Source organism: Dermacentor variabilis, chromosome 3 (assembly GCF_050947875.1).
Source record: "Dermacentor variabilis isolate Ectoservices chromosome 3, ASM5094787v1, whole genome shotgun sequence".
In the NCBI taxonomy this organism is placed as follows: domain Eukaryota; kingdom Metazoa; phylum Arthropoda; class Arachnida; order Ixodida; family Ixodidae; genus Dermacentor; species Dermacentor variabilis.
The window spans coordinates 122,682,789-122,697,277 of NC_134570.1; positions in this window are offsets into that span (position 1 = coordinate 122,682,789).

Below are 14,489 nucleotides of genomic sequence, written 5' to 3' on the forward strand. Positions count from 1 at the left end.
AGCGAGGAGGTCTGCCGGCGCCGGCCCGGCGGATGCGTCACCTACGCGTCCCAACGTTCCCGAGCGGCGCCGGCCCGGTGGATGCGCCACCTACTCATCCCAACGTTCCCGAGCGGCGCCGGCCCGGCGGATGCGTCACCTACGCGTCCCAACGTTCCCGAGCGGCGCCGGCCCGGCGGATGTGCCACCTACTCATCCCAACGTGCCCGAGCGGCGAAGTCACGTGCGCGTCTATAGAGGCGTTCCTTCTTGCCCTCAACTGCGAGAGTATAAAAGCAGCTGCCCCCGGACGCCAAGGGAGAGGCTCCGATTTCTTCTGTTGAGTTACGTGCTCTCCCGTCTCTCTACTTCGGTCGACCTGACCGCCCACTCTTTGCGATGCTAGAATAAACAAGTTGTTCTGTTACCAGTCGACTCATGCTTTGCCGGGACCTTCGAATGCTTCCAGTTGTGCCCCAGGCCGCCAGGCCAACGCTACCCTTGGGGCTTGCGACCCAGGTGCAACAACGGGCGTCAGCGCTGAGATTCCAACAACTGTGTGCCAGCGGTGAGATCGCGACAACGGAGGCCAGCAGCGAAGATATGCAGTTGACTGTATGCTGAGCAGCACAACGACCATCCGGGAGCAGTGCAACGAGCCCTGTGTGATGACTGGTTGCCTGCAGCGGAACGACTGCGCTGAATTCTTGGCTGCGAGGTTTGGTGAGTGCGGGACTTTCTTCTTCTGAGTTTTGCCAGGCTTTTGTTAGTGTCAGAAACAGAGCTGGTAATTGTGGTTGTCGTTGCTGCCGGGTTAGTTTGCGGCAAGACAATAATAGGCAGTAGAGAAAGCAGCATTCAGAGCAGCCATGGATTTGAAGTCGTTGCGCAAACCGAAATTGCTGGAGCTTGCAAGAGAGTTGGGTCTGGATGTCTCAGACAAACTCAGAAAACCAGAACTGCTAAGGGCTATTCTTGAGTTAGAAGCTGAGGATGACGAGCTGTCGGAATGCCTTGAGACCATTGAGGAGAGGGAGACTGCAAAAAGACAGGAGCGCGAACGAAAAGAACAAAAAGAGAAAGAAAAAGAAGCGCGACCACGCTTTGGAAATGAAGCGTCTCGAGGTAGAGATGGAACGCGCTCGTAATGGAAGTCAGGCACACGGTGCAGGAGAACGAGTATTGTTCAAAATGACTGACCTGATGCGGCCGTTTAAGCTTGGAGAGGACATTGGTTTGTTCCTGGTTAACTTTGAGCGAACGTGCGAGAAGCAGGGGTTCTCTCGGGAAACGTGGCCACAGCGCTTGCTCACTTTGTTACCCGGCGAGGCGGCCGACGTAGTCGCTCGCTTGAATAGAGAGGAGGCAGAGGATTTCGACAAAGTGAAATCGAGTCTGCTAAAAAAGTACAGGCTGTCAGCGGAGGCGTTCCGTCGGAAGTTTCGGGAAAATGAGAAAGGCAGAAGTGAGTCATACACAGAGTTTGCGTACAGGCTTATGTCAAACATGCAGGAGTGGCTCAAAGAAGAGAAAGCGTTTGGTGACCACGAGAAAGTTCTGCAGTGCTTCGGGCTGGAACAGTTTTATAGTCGGTTACCTGAGAACGTGCGGTACTGGGTCTTGGATAGGCCAGACGTTTGTACGGTGGCTAAAGCCGCTGAGCTAGCCCAGGAGTTTGTGACGCGTCGGGCTCGCGGAGCTAAGGACGGTCAAAAGGGTGAATTTGGCTCGAAGTTTAAGAGGCCGAAGTTCACACCCATGAGAGCAAAGGGGAACACACGTAGTGCGGATGCGAGTGAAAGCAGTCCGACAGAACGTAAGGAGACGGCGGCAGCCGAAGCCGAACGCAGAAAGCGGTTCGAGACGAGGCAAGCGCGCGTTTGTTATACGTGCCAAAAGCCGGGTCACTTTTCGGCGCAGTGTCCGGAAACAAAAACAAAAGTTGTGTTTTTGTCATTATGCAGCACTGACGAGAACATGAAGCTTCTCGAGCCTTACATGCGAGACCTCCTCGTGAACGGGAAAGAGTGCCGAGTGCTTCGCGATTCCGCAGCTACAATGGATGTAGTTCACCCCTCTTACGTAGAACCCCATATGTTCACGGGCGAGTGCGCATGGATCAAGCAAGCCGTGGAAGCTCATAGTGTGTGTCTGCCCGTAGCAAAAGTGCTTATTGAAGGACCTTTCGGAGCACTTGAGACGGAGGCCGCAGTGTCATCTATGCTGCCCCCCCAGTACCCGTACCTATTTTCGAACAGGTCCGATCACCTCCTGCGCGAGAAGGGGCTTTTGTTTGGTGAGGCTAGCGTTCAGGCCTTAACCAGATCGAAGGTTCGGGAGCTCGCTGCAAAGGCGGTAGTTGCGGGGCCGACGTTGTCAAACAATGAAAAAGGGTCAGAGGCGCAGCAAGCTGATATTCAGAGCACGCCCGAACTGAATAAAATTGAGTCTGTAGCGTTAAAGGCACCAGATACTGGAGAGGAAATTCCCGATGCGGGAAAGTTAGAAGAGCTATCTGCAGATTTGCTCATCGCGCCTACGTCAGACAGACTTGATAGGTTGCTAAAAGTCAGCCGGTCGGCTTTGATAGCCGAGCAAAAAAAGGATGGCAGCCTAGAAAACGTGCGCTGCAATGTCAAGGAAGGTATCGCCAGGAAAAATGCGCGTTTTGTGAAAAGAGGTGGGGTCCTGTACCGGAAGTATCTAGACCGCAGGGGAGTGGAGTTCGATCAGCTGATCGTTCCTCAGTGCTACCGTCAGGATCTGTTGCGCTTGTCGCATGGGGGTTCGTGGTCCGGACACCTAGGAGTTACTAAGGACCGTCTCTTGCAAGAGTACTATTGGCCAGGGTGTTTTCGGGACGCAGACCACTTTGTGAGGACATGTGACACCTGTCAGCGGGTGGGCAAACCAGGGGACAAATCGAGGGCGCCGTTGAGATTGGTACCGATCATTACGGAGCCTTTTAGACGGCTCGTTATTGATACAGTGGGACCTCTGCCGGTAACAGCCACGGGGTACAGACACATTTTGACTGTGATCTGCCCAGCGACAAAGTTCCCTGAAGCAGTGCCGCTTAAAGAACTCAGCTCAGTTGAGATAGTCAATGCACTACTGTCGATATTTGCGCGAGTTGGTTTTCCTGCGGAAATCCAATCAGATCAGGGCACAGTGTTTACTAGCGCTTTGACGACAACTTTTCTCGAAAGGTGTGGGGTAAAGCTGTTACACAGCTCAGTGTACCACCCACAGTCGAATTCCGTTGAGAAGCTCCACTCCGTCATGAAGCGCGTGTTGAGAGCATTGTGTTTTGAACATCAAACTGACTGGGAGCTGTGTCTGCCTGGGGTGATGTTTGCATTAAGGACCGCGCCGCATGCGGCTACGGGGTTTTCGCCAGCTGAGCTGGTGTACGGTCGCTCGCTGCGGTCTCCGCTTCGCATGCTTCGAGAATCGTGGGAAGGCAGGGGCGACGACCCAGTCGTGGTGGAGTACGTGCTTAAGCTCCTCGAACGCTTAAGAAGGGCACAGGAGTTGTCAGGTGAAGCAATGGCAAAGGCCCAGCAGAGGGCCAAGGTTTATTATGATCGGACAGCCAGGGCCCGGCGTTTTGAGGTGGGAGATGAGGTCATGATATTGCGCACATCGCTAAAAAACAAACTAGACGTGCAGTGGGAGGGGCCAGCACGGATTGTTCAAAAACTGTCGGACGTTAACTACGTGGTGAGTCTGCCAGGAAAGCGGAAAGCACAGCAAGTTTACCACTGTAATCTGCTCAAACCTTATAGACAAAGGGAAGCAGTGGTGTGCATGATGGTAAACGTTCCTGAAGAGCTTCCGGTCGAGCTTCCGGGACTAGGCTCAGTGACGAACAGGGAAGACACCGGTCAAGTCATTAGTGACCTTATCAGTAAAGCATCGCTGTCGCCTGAGCAGAAAACCGAACTACACCAGCTCTTACAAGAGTTTCAAGGTCTGTTCTCTGAGAGGCCTAGTAGGACTTCTGTCCTTACTCATGACATAGAACTTACCTCCCCAGAGCCAGTACGATCCAAGGCGTATCGGGTGTCACCCCGCCAGAGCGATATTATGGAGGCTGAGGTAAAGAAAATGCTACAGCTCGGTGTTATTGAGGCAGGTGAGAGTGATTATACCTCCCCTTTGATTTTAGTTGAGGTACCGGGCAAGGAACCTCGTCCTTGCGTCGACTACCGCAGGCTTAATTCCATCACTAAGGATCAAATTTATCCGATCCCTAACATCGAGGAGCGCCTTGAGAAAGTTAGTAGCGCTCAGTTTATTTCCACCCTAGATCTTGTCAGGGGTTATTGGCAGGTTCCACTTACAGAAGAGGCTAGTAGGTATGCGGCGTTCATTTCACCAATGGGAACATTCCGTCCTAAAGTGTTGAGTTTTGGTTTGCAGAACGCGCCATACTGTTTTTCAAGCCTCATGGATAAAGTGTTGCGGGGACAGCAAGAGTTCGCTTTACCGTATCTAGACGACGTAGCGATATTCTCCGCATCCTGGTCTGCTGGTCTGCATATGGCACACTTGCGGGCAGTGCTAACCCGCCTGCGCGAAGCGGGCTTGACAGTCAAGGCTCCTAAGTGCCAGTTAGCACAGGCCGAGGTTGTCTACCTCGGTCACGTGATTGTTCAGGGTCGTCGCCGCCCCTCCGAAATAAAGGTGGCCGCTGTGCGAGACTTTCCGCAACCGCGCACGAAGACCGATATTCGGTCGTTCTTAGGTGTCGCCGGCTACTATCAGAGGTACATCCCCAGGTACTCTGATATCGCGGCTCCCCTGACGGATGCTCTAAGAAAGACAGAGCCGCAAACAGTCGTCTGGGACGAGACAAAGGAAAGAGCTTTTAGCGCCCTAAAGAGTGCCCTAACAAGCCAGCCTGTGCTACGATCGCCCGACTACACAAAAGGGTTCGTTGTTCAGTGCGATGCTAGTGAGCGAGGCATGGGCGTTGTACAGTGCCAACGGGAAAATGGAGAAGTGGAACACCCCGTCCTGTATGCTAGTCGTAAGCTGACCAGTCGTGAGCAGGCGTACAACGCCACCGAGAAAGAGTGTGCGTGTCTCGTGTGGGCCGTTCAGAAATTGTCATGCTATCTAGCCGGCTCGAGGTTTATCATTGAAACGGATCACTGCCCTCTCCGATGGCTGCAGACCATCTCTCCCAAAAATGGCCGCCTCCTGCGCTGGAGCCTCGCTTTGCAACAATATTCCTTTGAGGTGCGTTACAAAAAGGGGAGTCTCAACGGTAACGCCGATGGCTTAAGTCGAAGCCCCTAACGTAGGAATCAGCCTCAAAATTGTTTGTTACTGATGTTTTTCTTCCTGAGGCAGGATTTTTAACATATTGCTTTTGTTTAGTGTTTCAAAGTGATGACGTGCTTTCTAGTGCAATTTTCCAATTTGTGGACGCGTTCTGAGTGCTGCTAGACTACTGTAAAGAACTAGGCAGTGGTAAAAAAGGGGAAAGAGCCTGGCAGGGCTTAGTGAGGGTTGTGCCGTGCTTGCTGACTGAGCGGTTGAGTTTCGGCGTAGTTCTAACGCTTGCCGGGATCGAGAACAAAAATGCGAACTCTCCCGAAGTCACTTTTCAGTGTCCTGTGTGAACCTGAACGAGAGAACGAGGCATTCTCTGTGCGCTGCGCTCAAGAAACGTCGAGGGACGCCCGACTTCGGTTATGAGCATCATCGAGCGACATCCCTCCGGACAGCGGATGCAGTCCCCTGACCATCGGGATCTCCTTCCCCCGGCGGGGCGGTCTGTTACGTTTCGCCTACGACGCGCGGTATAGCCGGCGCGGATGCAACGGACGCTGGGGCTTCGTTCAAAGCGGCAGACATTTTGGCCCGTTCGGCGCCGCCGCTACGCCTCCCCGCCAAGCGCGTCCAGGCATGTTCCAATGCCACGTGTCTTCGTGTGCGTGTGTGTGTGTGTGCATGTTGGTGCCCACGCTTGTCGAAGCGCGGCAGCCGGGGAGAGGAGCTCCCCCAACTGTGAAGCGAGGAGGTCTGACCGGCGCCGGCCCGGCGGATGCGTCACCTACGCGTCCCAACGTTCCCGAGCGGCGCCGGCCCGGTGGATGCGCCACCTACTCATCCCAACGTGCCGAGCGGCGCCGGCCCGGCGGATGCGTCACCTACGCGTCCCAACGTGCCTGAGCGGCGCCGGCCCGGCGGATGCGCCACCTACTCATCCCAACGTGCCCGAGCGGCGAAGTCACGTGCGCGTCTATAGAGGCGTTCCTTCTTGCCCTCAACTGCGAGAGTATAAAAGCAGCTGCCCCCGGACGCCAAGAGAGAGGCTCCGATTTCTTCTGTTGAGTTACGTGCTCTCCCGTCTCTCTACTTCGGTCGACCTGACCGCCCACTCTTTGCGATGCTAGAATAAACAAGTTGTTCTGTTACCAGTCGACTCATGCTTTGCCGGGACCTTCGAATGCTTCCAGTTGTGCTCCAGGCCGCCAGGCCAACGCTACCCTTGGGGCTTGCGACCCAGGTGCAACAACGGGCGTCAGCGCTGAGGCTCACAACACCAGCCACCAGCGCAGCCTTCCCAAGCGCGACTTTTCTCGACACCAGTGTCTCGCTAGCTCTGCTGTTGATTTTTCCTGCAAAATATTTTATGTGTGTGTAACTGCCCAATAAAACTGCGGCATTGTCATTACAGTAAAAGAAGAAAGAATGACACATTCGAAGAAGCTGTTCAAGAAGCGTTGGGTAGCTGCAGCAGCACACTAAGCAGAATTGAGTGTGCAAGGAAGCTTGCAGTACCCAGGGCCCAAAGCCCGCCAGATGAATGCCAGGAGGCGGCCAATTGGATGGCCACGAAACTGCGAAAGCTTCCGGCAAGAAAACGCTCAGAAATACTGTTTGAGACTCATTCGCTTATTTTTGAGGCCGAAATGGAGTTTCCCGAATGAATACTGAGCTACATTCCGGCAATAACGCGATGGCGTTTCGTTACTGGTGTTTTTGGGCAGAAGGAGCGCTGCCTTGGTAGCCTGCCTCATTATAGAAATTATTGTTTGGGTTTCGGTTGCATTGAGGTTACGATAGGGGGCAGAATACAATACTTTACTCATGGTAAAAGCTTGTACAACTTGCAGAGTATATGATTCACGCAGACTGTGAGCTTTATTTGTTACTCTGCGTATGGCTGCTAGTGTGCTCTTTAAATGTTTGATTGTTTCGGTATTTCTACCATCTTGTTGCAGGTAGAGGGCCAGGATTCGAAGAGTGTGGACCTGTGGGACCTCTCTATTGTGCACGTAGATTCTGATAGGAGTATGATACGTTTTACCCTTTGGCGGGATCAAGAAAAGCTCAGATTTTTCCGGTGAGCAGGTGAGGCCTACCTTAGGGACTTCGTCCTGTATAAGCATTGCCGCTGTTTGCAGTGTTTCTTCAGTTTGGGCGTCTGATCCATATGTAGTCCACAGAGTGATATCATCCGCGTACAGAGTATGGTCAAGACGGGGAATTTGCTGCAGCTTCCGTGCGAGCGGAATAAGTACTGCACTGAAAAGGAAAGGGGACAGCACGGAGCACTGCGGTGTGCCCCCATTCGTTAGTGTAGCGGCGTGTACGAAGGTTATCTACGCACATGCTGGCCGTTCGGTTCTGCAGGAAAGCCCTTACGTAGTTGTATGCTCGTTGGCCAACGCCTAGGTGTAACATAGCTTTTAGGATATCCTCGTAGGTGACGTTGTCGAAGGCCTTCCTGAGGTCAGTCGCCAGTACCGAGGCACTATGGACGTCCGCACGCCAAGTTTCGTCCTAGACGCCAGCGCTCGTTTCTCCCCTGGCGGCACGATCTCCAACGGGTGTAGGTTTCCGTCGCCGCTTCTGTTCACGATCGCGACGGCGCCTCTTCGGATGACTGGAAATTATTATGGTCTTGTTAACTGTCACGACAGCAATGTAAACACGAAATGGTTGATGCCACCAGGGAAATTCTGCCGATTCACAAGAATATGGTACGAAAAAAATCAGACGACAGGACATGGATTAGTGCAGTGCGTCCAACGAAGTAAACAACTGGCAAACGAAGCGAGCTCGTTCATTGATCACTCCTGAGTGTATGACGGTTTTTATATGTAATCCACATGAATTTAATAATTATTCGGTATATAATCCTTTTATTCATATAAAAACTTTCAGTTCGACCAGCGCTTCTCCTCTCTTCTTTCTCGTGTTTCGTTTGTGTGTGCGCTGCCCAAGAATGGAAACCACTTCTGTTGTATGCGCTAGCAGTGGCCGAAGTTCACGCGTGCCGAGAAATTGCACTGAATGCATTGAACATGACCGGAGTTCATTTCTGCATCACCACTGCACCGATCGATCGAGCTACCGGACGATACACGGCCGCGTCTTGGCCGCGCCGGCATTGCTGAAGCACAAACGATTACTAATACTTTCAACTTCCACCTCTTGAGTACTGTTATTGTAGGGGAGGTACTAGTTAAAGTTGTTTGCGCATGTCGTACTTGTGCTATGCAGCGATATATTTTGTTTATTTCCGCAGTGTCGATGAAAGTCCGTTGTCGCCATCAGAGACAACACGGGTTTGTAGCAAACACTTTGTGAGAAACTGCAAAAATGACTTTAGCTCGTATGTGCCGTATGTATGTGCCGCATCGTATGTGCCGACGATTTTTCCGGTGGCACATACGATGTCGTTTCCAATTACCTGCTCAGCGTCACTTACATGGCTAAGCAAACACTGCCCTTTCGTCGCATTGCAGCCATCAAAATAATCGTTAAGCGTACCGATCTTCTTGAAGGCAAATAGAAGCGCGTACAGTCTGTTTCACACTTAGGGGAGAACTCGGAACGTATTGCATCGCGATGCGGCAGGCAATTGAGTCGTGCGGCGGCGGCAGCTCGAGCAGGCACAGGTGCTCGAGGGGCGGAGTCGTGATCTCCGTCGTCTGCTACGGCGGCGCACGCTAGCCGCATTGTCGGGAAGCGTGCTACTGTCAGGGGCACTGCACCGATTTCATCAGTACTGCGGGAACTGGGCTGATATCCTTTACTAAACATTGTGCGACACCAAACTCTGAGCCTTCATTGGCGATAATGGAGTTCCACAAACTTCTTTTGACAGCATGCTTTGTTTGTTCATTCGAAAGGCCGGTGTACTGAGCGCATGCACGTATATTTCTTCACTCTGTGTGCTACCGTAATAAGCAGCGACAAGACGCACCAAGATGTGTGTGCAACGTGCTCAGTCTGTATTTGACTCGAAAGGAAAACAAAGCACTCAACATTGATAACTATGATAACATTGATAACACGATGAAACAAACGGATACGATTAAAGGAATGTTTTAAGTTAAGACAATGAGCTGGAAGTGATTTTCCTCGACACTCATTCACTACACCAGACAGACCCTGCCCGCCGGCGGGGAATTGGACACGTCACGCTCCGAACTTCAGTTAGTATCTCGTCATGTCCACCGCGGCAGCGATGACAGCGCTCATCCTGGAAGGCAGTGAAGTGTAGAGTGACTTGATCAGGGATGTGTTCATTCGCAGCACGTCTCAGTCGCTGACGATGGTGGTTCGAAGCCAATCCTCGGACTACTGATAGAGTGGATGGTGCGCCTGCGATACTTTCAACGAGCCCCAGACATTTTAAATGATGTTGGCGCCCGGGGATCGAGGCGGCCACTCCGAGAGAGTGACGGCCCGCTCTTCCAGCAGTTCTTGCACAACACGAGCAGTGTCGATCGGCGGCCTATCGTGTTAGAATATATAGTCGCCTTCCAGGAACGGGCTGTCAAGAATGTATGGAATCAGTGCGTCGTCTATGACTGCCCTGCACCTTTCGGCGATGAACTTACCTTCGAGGCGTATCAGTGGGCGTTGCGCAACGCTTAGTAAAAAATACCGGCTGATTTCAAGCAGTAACGATGAGATCAGCGCACTGCAACTGACAGCAGAACGCTTCCCGACAATGCGGCCAGCGCGGGCCGCCATAGGAGGCGACGCCGTTCAAGACCCCGCCCCTGGATCACCTGCGCCTGCTGCTACCGCCGCCTGACTCAAGCGCTCGCCGCATCGCGATGCAATGCGCTCCGAGGTTTCTTCTAAGTGTGAAACAGACTGTCCATCGTCCTTCGAATAAAACGTCCTCGCACGCACACGTAGGCACACACCGCGCGCGGTAAGAAACGTGCCCAAACACGCGCAGTGCAAAAGGCAAACAAGGCAGTGCGAACGAGAGATGGGAGAGGCGTAACACCCGATAGTTGAATTTTGTCCCGCATGCGGCGCTCTCCACGCTGGAGCAGCTAAACAATTGATCCTGGACAGGATCAAATGCTAAAGAGGAAAACAAAAAATGTTGCACTGTATAGCAGCGGACATCAATGAGCTAGGAAAAGGATGTGAGATAATTGTATTAGGATACATGAATGCGCATGTTGAAGATATGGATGGGTACACAGGCTCCACAGGTAACATACTGCTGGGGCCGTATTCTGTAGCGGTTCGCTTTGGAACCGGTTCGGTCTGGCTGTTACGTCTGGATTACGTCACCCGGAGAAAGTGGAACGGGGCGGCGTGAGGGCAACCGATCAACGAGCGGCGGTCTGCCGGAAGATCACGTCATCATTTTTGTTTGCACTTGGGGGACGGTATAGCAATTGAAGGATGTTGCTGGTTTGATAAAAAAAACATTGGTTTGTATAGAACACTTGAAAATATAATTTTCAGTAACAAACGTGAGCTTGCGGCGCAGACGGCTACTGGGAGTTCTACTTTTATTTGTGTTGTTTTCTTATTTAGTGGCTAGGTGGTGTGCCATGCGTTATGCAAACAACTTGCCTAGCTTTGTGTACGTTTTGGACTTGCCAGTTTGCGCGCCGAATCCGAAACGATGTCCTCGCAGCAGGTTAGGCGGCTGGGTCCTCATGTTTCAGAGAGGCAGCGCGAGATACTCGTGTCATTTGTTGAAGAGCACCCCTACCTTGCGAAGGCGTCGTGCGTGCTGGGTCAACAGCTGACGGCGACGCGCAAGGAGGAGCTCTGGCAGCAAGTGACTGCCTTGCTGAACACTGAGGGCCCGGCAGTGAAAACTGCAGCCCAATGGCGCGGCGTGTGGAAGAAGGACGTCTATAAGGCCCGCCGTGATGCAGCCGCCTTGCACGCCGAAAGCAGGTAAGCACACTCGTTGACGGAGCTTTTGCGCATCATATTCTAACAAACGTGTTAATCACATAGGAGCCGGAGGAGGCAGCCTGCCCGGACCGCGAGGGCGCATCCTCTCCTTAGTTGGAAGGGCGAGCGCCATCGGAGTCTGCCCGCCGTTCTTCGAGCCCGACGAAGAAATGAACAGGCGCATGGGTTTCAAAAGGTCAACGCCAAGTCGACGCGCTGTCGCGATTGGCTCAGTCACCGCCGTTATGGCTGATATGTGCTCGCGCGCTAGTGTTGCCGCTCAGAAGATGGCCCAAGCTTGAGCGGAAATCGTCAAGCTATTTACTATCGCTTGCGTCTTTCTCTGAAACATGCACACAAATGCTTGCTCAGTGCCTGTGTTTTTATGTAAAGGCAATGTTCTCTGCTTTTTAATGAGACATATAAACCATGTTGGTGTAGTCCGTTTAATCATTCTATAGTTAGCTTATGCATGTCCGCATGCAGTGATATGCAGTTCTGTTTTATAAATAATTGGGGTTGAGCCGATGCAGATATATAAAAGTGACATAATAGATAACTTCTTAGTGTAGAAACACCAGTAGCATGCCACCTTTTTACACACTAGGTAAGCAAACACTTAGTGGTTTGCAAGAGGAACAAAAGAGCTTCATTTACTGAGCAGACGTGCACCAACCATTCGTCATTGATGGCCATATAAAAAGACATAGCACAGGCTTTTATTAGTGTAGCCATTTCGAAATGCAAAGGTTTGGGATGCCATTGAAATATGACTACAATATTTCCTTTACATGACAGGCATCGCAACAACAAAACTGTTATCGTTAATGATGCCAGTTCCCTATGTGCAGGAGGAAAGCGCTGCTGAACGCGGTGCTGGCGACGCGGCAAGTGCCGAGTCCCACGCATCTGTCGGCACAGCGCCTGGGACAAGCGCCTTAAGAGGCAAGTTGGAAGGCATTTCTTTCGTTCATTTGTTATGCACATCTCTACAGTCTTTTTCCAAACGTATGACATGTACTTATTTTCCTTATGCGTCGTATTCATTCTCAGCGAGACCACTCCAGCCCGCAACAGCGGAGAGGCGTCGCAAGGACGCAAGTGGCCATAGCAGTCCGACACGTAAGTGTACAACAGACGTCTTCACAATTTTTTACTTACTTATTGTGAACACATACTTTTCAGAAACATTGTCATTACAGAATGTGGGTTGTAGAATCCAAGCCATAAGTAGCGTACTAAATTCACAAAACCAAAGAACAAACACGTAAACACGTTCAGAATTCCCCAGGACAATAAGAAAGGAAAGATTTAGGAGCACAAACACAAGTCGTGTTGAACATGTAAATGAGCTGTATTACGCATTGACTACAAGGACTTATTTTGGATCATGCTTGCTGATGGACAACACGAGGACGTAATTGTACAAGGGGAACAATGAATGTGTTAGTATGTGTATGTATTTGCTGTATGATTAGTGAATGGGCTCGCCGTCGTATGTTACGTACTTCAAGTAACTTTGGTAATAAAGAAGTTGCACAGAGGGAAAAAGTTTTTCTCATCATTACGCAAGAAGGGTTATGAGAACGAACAGAGTGGCTAGGCAACAAATAGCACTACATTGTGGTGCTATTTAAAAAAGGAAATTATGCAATGCCGCAAACAGTGTGGTTTTGTTTGGTGCCAAAAGGCGCATTTGGCACCGTGACACAAATTACACTGCATTTCCTTGGTTTTCCTTAAAAGAAAACATCTTGGTATATGTGATCTCTGATACAAACAGTAGTTGCAATGAGCGGTGGTAAACAACTCGCAATAACGCACAAAAACAAGTTTTGCATTGCATGTGAGGAAATTAGTAATGGTGCCCCTTTTGCCCTACTTTAAAAAAACATTAGGTGACCACCATTTTCTTTGGGATATCCGACCTATTAGAAGAGTGGCTTGTTGGGCTCGTTGGAAACCTGGTATTGCGTAAATCTATTACTGCGAGATTAACAACACATTTTTTTGGTAAAATACTTTGTCACTCCTAGCTGATGTGGTGTTCATCTTTATAGCGTTCCTTCAAGAGTGCACTTTTTTGCGGTTCATGCAATGTTAATTGTGAGCCACTATGCACGTATCAATAAGATTGCCAGTTTTCATGGCCCATTCACGTTGTCTCAAATATTTTGCTTACTTGGTACATAATTTGCCCTCTCCTGCAGGAGGGCTCATTATGACTGCAGGACTGCTGCTTCCAATGTCGCAGCTGTTGCAGAGGCAACCGCGTATGCCAAAGAGACTGCAGCGGGTAAATGCATGATGCATTTCCTGTTACCCGTCTGAATTTTTGCGAATTGGAAAACAAATTCTGTGCCACTCAATCATGCTGTGCAGGCATCCTCAACAACATCACTGAGGGCTGCACTGAGCAGCAAAGTGACGTGGAAGTTGACCAGCATTCTGTAGAGCGGCCCAACAGTCCGGGCGACAATGTTGTGTATGGTCTCGGTTATGACCGTGATTTGTTGTTAGAGCATACTAGTGAGGGGCGGGAGGATTCGTCTCCCTCTTCTCAAATGGTAAGCCCATCTTTCCAAATATACGTAATTTACTTATGGTTTCATCCTATAAGAATATTTACTTATTCAAATAGTTATCTGTAAACACTTTGCCTACAGGTCAGCCCACAACGCTCGCATCTCGCGAGTGCCAGAAAAAGGCAGCTCAGTGGGGGGGGGGGGGGGGGGGCACGGTGCCCCACAAGGGTCCAGCAGGAGACGGCGGCACACAGAACTGCCTGTCAACAAGGCCCACGTCCTGTTGGCAGTGTGTGCAACACAGCGGACCCAGAAAAGGACATCACGGTGCTCTCCAAGAGCTGTCCAGGAGTGAATCGCTACTCCTCAGTTTTGGTCACCTGTTTGATAACATACCAAGAGAGAGGCACAATTCCACAATAGCTAAAATAGCTAATATTTTGGCTGAGGCGGCAGAAACAGAATTACTTGCAGCAGCCCGCAGCTAAAATGTTAGCTCAGCAATGCTGTATGGCATTTTAGAACTTCAGTGTCATCCCTCGTTATGGTAGCAGCTAAGCGTTAGGATTCAATTACTGCCACCAGCAATTGCGCGGGCTGATTACTTCTCCGATTCTCATTGTTGTCTGTCTTCTGCAGCGTCTCACCGGATCACTGCCTGTGCTCATCCATCCAATCATCCATGTATCCACAGGCTGATTGCATGTGCATGCATAGGTGTTGGTACAGCCCAGTCACAAACATTTCATTCTCTGGCAATGCTGCTGAGCCACACCACTGCTGTGTGAATAATGT